A 6,326-nucleotide genomic window follows, 5' to 3' on the forward strand; every position below is an offset into this window, starting at 1 on the left:
CGAGGGAAAGAGAACTTGGTGCGAGTTGTTCATGCAGATTTCTCTCCATCAATAATAAATCAGCACCACTGAGTGTTCCCAGATGGCACTCCATGAGAAGGGCATTCTTGAAAACCTGATAGCAACTTTGGAAATTCGTATTTGTAGGAATCCCAATGTTCTGTCGATTACACAAGACATTCTTGACACTTTGGAAATTAGACAAATTCTTAATGGTATTTGCAGTAGTTAAGCTCTTTTAATTTCAACTGCATGATGAAATCTGCCAGTGTTGTCAATGCTTCAGAGAAGAAGCTGCCAATGTCCCCTTTTCTTTCCAATAGTAGTTCCAGCAGAGGGAAATCTCTTTCAATATCAGTCAAGACCAAAACGAGGGCAAATCCCGGTCACTTCTAATCTTCAGCCTGTAAGCAGGCTACTAGAATATTCGCTTATCAATGTAGAAATGCATCCCTGGTTGCCTGGTTGGTATACATGCAGTACAGTATGGCCACAAGGTCTGCTATGTTCCTGAAATTCATTAAACTCAAGGATATGCGCCTCTCCCCTTTTTCCAGCTTTAATCTCACCATATCCCCCCCCCCCCCCCCCCCCCCACACACATCATTCTAAAGAAAGGTCACAACCCAAAACATCACGTATTCATGTTCTCCAAAGTTGTTTGGCATGGAGGAGTGTGGGGCATGGAGGAGTGGGGGGGGGGGGGGAGGGAGATGGTGAGAATAAAGCTGGAAAAAGGGGAGAGGCTGGGTAAAGCGTGGCAAAGCAATTGGTCGATATAGGCGAGGGGGGGGGGGTTTGATAAGCAGATGGTTGGAACCACGACCAGAGAGAAGAACAGAAGATGTGATTTAAGTTTAGGTTGCCTGACCTGCTGAGTTACCCCAGCACAATGTGTCCATTTTGGAGGGCACTGGGGCTAACAGTACAGTGCAGCCTCATAGAAGTATTCACCCACTCATTACCAGTTCTTAACCAGACTGCCCTCTGCTGGCAGAATATGAGATACATTAATTTTGCCCATAGCTCCTTAGGTTTCTCAGGGTTCCGAGCTGCTATTAATGTCCTGAGGAAAGATACAGAAATTATGATTAGTTTGCAAATGCAACACACTAGCTAATAATATTCTTGTCTCTGGGTACCTTCCAGTAAGTGCTCAGAGCTACACTTCATGCATCCTCTGTGAACAAGATCTCCGATTATTATGGTGTAGACACAAGGAAGTGCAGGTGCTGGTTTACAAAAAAAGACATAAAGTATTGGAGTAATTCAGAGGGTCAGGCAGCAACTCTGGTGGACATGGGTAGGTGTCATTTTAGGTTGGGTGCCTTCTTCAGTCTGAAGAAGGTGGCCTGACCCGAAAGGTTGCTTTTCCATGTCCTCCAGAGATGAAGATATGTCCAATGGTTCAATGGTTATCATGGTGGATGGAAGTTCAGAGAAGATTTAAGGCAGAGGATACCATTCAGCCTATGGTGTCTGTGTCGGTCAAAAATAACTATCCAACCTAATCTCACCTTTCACCACTTAGTCCTTAACCCTGCAGGCTCTTAATGTACTGTTTAGCATACTGTTTAACATACTGTTTAATGCACTGTTTAACGTACTGTTTAACATACTGTTTAACGCACTGTTTAACGTATTGTTTAACGCACTGTTTAATCTGATGAGGTTTTCTGCCTCCAACACTTTCAGGCACTGTCAAGGTAATCCAGCATTGTCAAGGCAATCAGTGAAAAAGATTACAGTTCAGTCAATGCCAGTCCATTGGTAACTGCTCATTTTTACTGTGCTGCCATTTCTAGGACCTGAAACCTATTTAGATTTGTGTGGCTTCTTGTCATGTCCTTGACATTAAAATGAAAGAATTTAGCAGAAAATAAATTACTATTGAAGCGTAGCCATGATTTTTATAAAGGCTAAATGTACACAGCAAGACAACATAAACAACAAAATTTGGTGAATGGACAGTTAATCTTTACTGTTTGTTAGTTTTGAGTGAGGAAATATTGGCCAGAGTATTAACAGAACTGGTGCTCTTCCTCAAATGTTGTCAAGTATGTGTGTTGTCTGCGTTCATCTGAACAGGTAGGTTTTCACTTTCATTTGAAAAATAACCCATCCACCAATGTACAAATATATATTTCTAAAATTGGAATTGTCGCCCCCAACGCGTAAGTTCATGTTAAAATTGTGATTTAATCATCAGCCTTGCCCCTTCGAGGAAAGAATACCACCAACAGGACCAGACTTTTGGAGAAATAAGGAAAATAAACGTTGAAGGTAATTCATAGAAACATAAAAACATAGAAAATAGGTGCCATTCAGCCTTTCGAGCCAGCATCGCCATTCAATATGATCATGGCTGATCATCCAAAATCAGTACCCCGTTCCTGCTTTCTCCCCATATCCCTTGATTTCATTAGTCCTAAGAGCTATATCTAACTCTCTCTTAAATTCATAGGAAGGAAGTGCAGATGCTGGTTTACACCGAAGATAGACACAAAATGCTGGAGTAACTTAGCAGGATAGGAAACATCTCTGGGGAGAAGGAATGGGTGACCTTTCGGGTCGAGACCTTTCTTCAGACTGAGGTAATTCAGCAAGCCAGGCAGCATCTGTGGAAAAATAATGGAGTTAACTGTTCAGGTTGCTGATATTTCCTCAGACTTTTAGCCCAGCCTGGTCCAATGATGTCATTTGTCACCTTACAGACATAGAGTCATAGAGCATGGAAACAGGCACTTTCACCAACTCTGCCTTTGCTGATTAAGTTGGGCAACTTGAGGCAACTGGGCAGATTCCATTTGCCAGCATTTGACCCATATCCCTCTAAACTCTTTTTATCCATATATCTGTCCAAATCCCTTTTAATAGTCGTAATTGTATCCATTTCTACAGTTTCCTCTGGCATCTCATTCCAGATGGGGACTACCCTTTGAGTGAAAACGTTGCCCCTGAGGTCCCTCATATATCTCTCCCCTCCCATATTAAGCCTGCCCACTCTAGTTTTAGAATCCTCTGCCCTCGGAAAAAAGACCTTATCCATGCCCTTCATGATTTTGCATATTTCAATAAGGTCACCACTCAACCCTCCAAAGTAAAAAGTTCCCGCTTATCGAGACTCGACCTATAACTCTAGCCTGCAAGTCCTGGCAATATCCAGGTGATGGACACAAAACGCTGGAGTAACTCAGCAGGACGGGCTACATCCCTGGAGAGAAGGAATGGGTGACATTTCGGGTCGAGACCCTTTTTCAGATTTGGGTGACGTTTCGGGTCGAGACCCTTCTTCAGACCAGGTGAATCCAGGTGAATCTCTTTCACACTCTTTACAATTTAATGACATCCTTCTTATAGGGGGGGCAACCGGTATACTGGGTGCACAAAACTCCATAGGTGGTTTCACCAGCAACTTGTACAGTTGTAGCATGACTTCCTCAACTGTTGTACTCAATACCCTTCCCAATGAACTAAATTGTCACCCAAATCATTCATTCCAATCACTGGCAACAATTGACCCAGCACTGATCTCAGGCACTCCCCTGGTCACAGGCTTCCAATCAGGCACACGTGAAAGAATACAGGCTGTCTTTTCATTCCCTTAACCTAAAACAATAGACAATAGACAATAGGTGCAGGAGTAGGCCATTCGGCCCTTCGAGCCAGCACCACCATTCAATATGATCATGGCTGATCATTCTCAATCAGTACCCCGTTCCTGACTTCTCCCCATACCCCCTGACTCCGCTATCCTTAAGAGCTCTATCTAGCTCAAGATAATCATAAAAGTATCACCAAGAACCATGAAAGGAAATATATGGAAGTCGCTAACAGCTCAAGTTAAAAAATTGTCTGATTAAAGTTCTCAAAATCACTAATCTTCTGACTATCTTTAAGCTTCAGTGCTTTGAATTGACACATTCTATTTTGGAGTTTTTAATTGCCACCTATGGCGATGGCAAATAGTTAGCCCATGTGTCCAAACAAGACTCTAATTCTGGGATAAATACATTCATTTTAAGTACATTGTTTCTAGGTTCTGCACCGGAAACAAAATCTTGCACAATTATCCTCCCAGGTTTTTTCATGATAGATTAGTTCAACAGTTTTGCTCTGAAATAACCTTTTGCAGTTAATAATGGATATGTCAGTGAACTGTATGATCCTAGTTATGTATCAAGCTGTGACAACGTAACAAGCACAAAAGAATTGCTCCAGGCTAAAGCTCCTATCAGTTACTACTATTTACTTCCAGCTTTCAGGATCAGCACACTTTTCCGGTTTATTTTCCATTCAAATACAATTTTGCACATCTTCTGAAAATAGGCATCCTCCTTTGTGTGATCATTCCTCGAGCTGGATACTCCATCTGGTGGCTAAGTTGGAAATGGGTACTGTTATAATTGCATGAGTCCCTGGAGCTGGAGTTGAAATTACAACTTTATTACTCAGAAATAATGTGACCCACGTTCCAAGCCTGGAGAAGGATGGGAGGGAGAGTTAAGTAAAGGCTAACAAAGGGCTAATGTCAACATAGGCCATTACACATTCCGCAGAGCTGTCCTAATGCTGGAGGCAACTGGGACTCTCGACTGGCTCGGACAGACCAGTGCCTCATCCATGATATTTCAAGAGAGAGTTAGATTTAGCTCTTAGGGTTAAGGGAATCAGGTGATATGGGGAAAAAGCCAGAAAAGGGTACTGATTTTGGATGATCAGCCATAATCATATTGAATGGTGTTGCTGGCTCGAAGGGCCGAATGGCCTACTCCTGCACCTATTTTCTATGTTTCTCTGTTTCTATGTCCAATTACATTAACATGGTTCCAAACACTGCTGACAAGTGAAAAATAACAGAACCTGTGAAGAAACTCCTGGTTTATCTACCAGTGTACACCAGGTCCAATTGTACATAAGACAAAGGAGCAGAATTAGGCCCTTTTGGCCCATGAAGCCAACTCTGCCATTCAATCATGGCTGATCTATCTCTCCCTTTCAACCGCATTCTCCTGCGTTCTCCCCGTAACCTTTGACTCCATTACTCAAGAACCCATCAATCTCTGCATTTGAAATACCCAATGACGGCCTTCACAGCTGTCTGTGTTAATGAAATCCACGGATTCACCACCCTCTGGCGAAAGAAACTCCTCCTTATCTCCTTTCTAAAGGAACGTCCTGGCTTCTCCAAATAACTTTTGATGCCCTTCCTAATCAACAACCTATTAATCTCCGCTTTAAAAAAATACCTAATGTCCATTGTATGAGAATGACTAAGGGATGCAACAACAAATTGACTGGGTTTCAAGTTCCCAACGCTGCTCTTGCATGTGCATGGTGGATGAAGATGATAGTTTCACTCCCTTTAGTGCTCATTCAATTAGGTGCCATTCACCCATGGCTGGACAATGGTGGACCTCAAACTGAGGCAGAGCCAACATCTGTCAGTGGGCTAAGCTTCAGTGAATAATGTCACCTTGCTGATGAAGAATACAGTAGATAGATGTCCGGACGATTCCAGAGGTACACGTGCTGTGGTAACACAAGTTATACACTTGCATGAAGTTATCACCTGGGTGGACGAGAAAACAATTATATTTGCATAATTCCTCCCTGGAGTAAGGGCAAGTTAAAATTCAATAAAGTAGAAACGAAGAAGTGATTAGCTTTCTGGCAACTACAACCAGTTTCTGTTATAACAGATCTTTTAACTCATAGCTCTGTAAACGCTCCTGTAATTTGATCTTTGGGAACTAGTTCCACGTCAGGAAAAAGAACGAGTGCAGGAAAATATTCGATTTCTTAAAAGGTATTGTTTTGCTGCTAATTAATTCCACCGCCCTAGAAACTCAGTCGCCATCTTCCCAGATTAGAACTTAACATCAGCCCTCATCTCCCAGCTATTTTCATGTTTGAACTAACAAAATTAGCAGTTGGTAATGCAGCATAATGATATTAATGGATGTCAACGCTTCACCTTGCCAGCTTCCAAGCCTCCCCAGCTGTGTGCCTCTTCATATGAAGCATTCTTTGGAAAGAGTACAAAAATATTAAGTAGAGAGAGTTTGCATAGATTTTTTAGGGAGCTACACAAAATCAAATTTAGGTTACATTTGTGATCAGTGCGCATCACTGATTGCATTGATGATCAACCATCACTATATTCTCTCAGTCTGTGGAAGGGTCTCAACCCGAAACGTCACCTATTCCTTTCCTCCAGAGATGATGCCTGCCCTACTGAGTTACTCCAGCATTTTGTGTCTATCTTCGGTGTAAATCAGCACCTGCAGTTCCTCAGCCTTCTTCTGAGGCTTATCCTCGTGGTT

This window comes from Rhinoraja longicauda, chromosome 14 (assembly GCF_053455715.1).
Source record: "Rhinoraja longicauda isolate Sanriku21f chromosome 14, sRhiLon1.1, whole genome shotgun sequence".
NCBI lineage: Eukaryota > Metazoa > Chordata > Chondrichthyes > Rajiformes > Arhynchobatidae > Rhinoraja > Rhinoraja longicauda.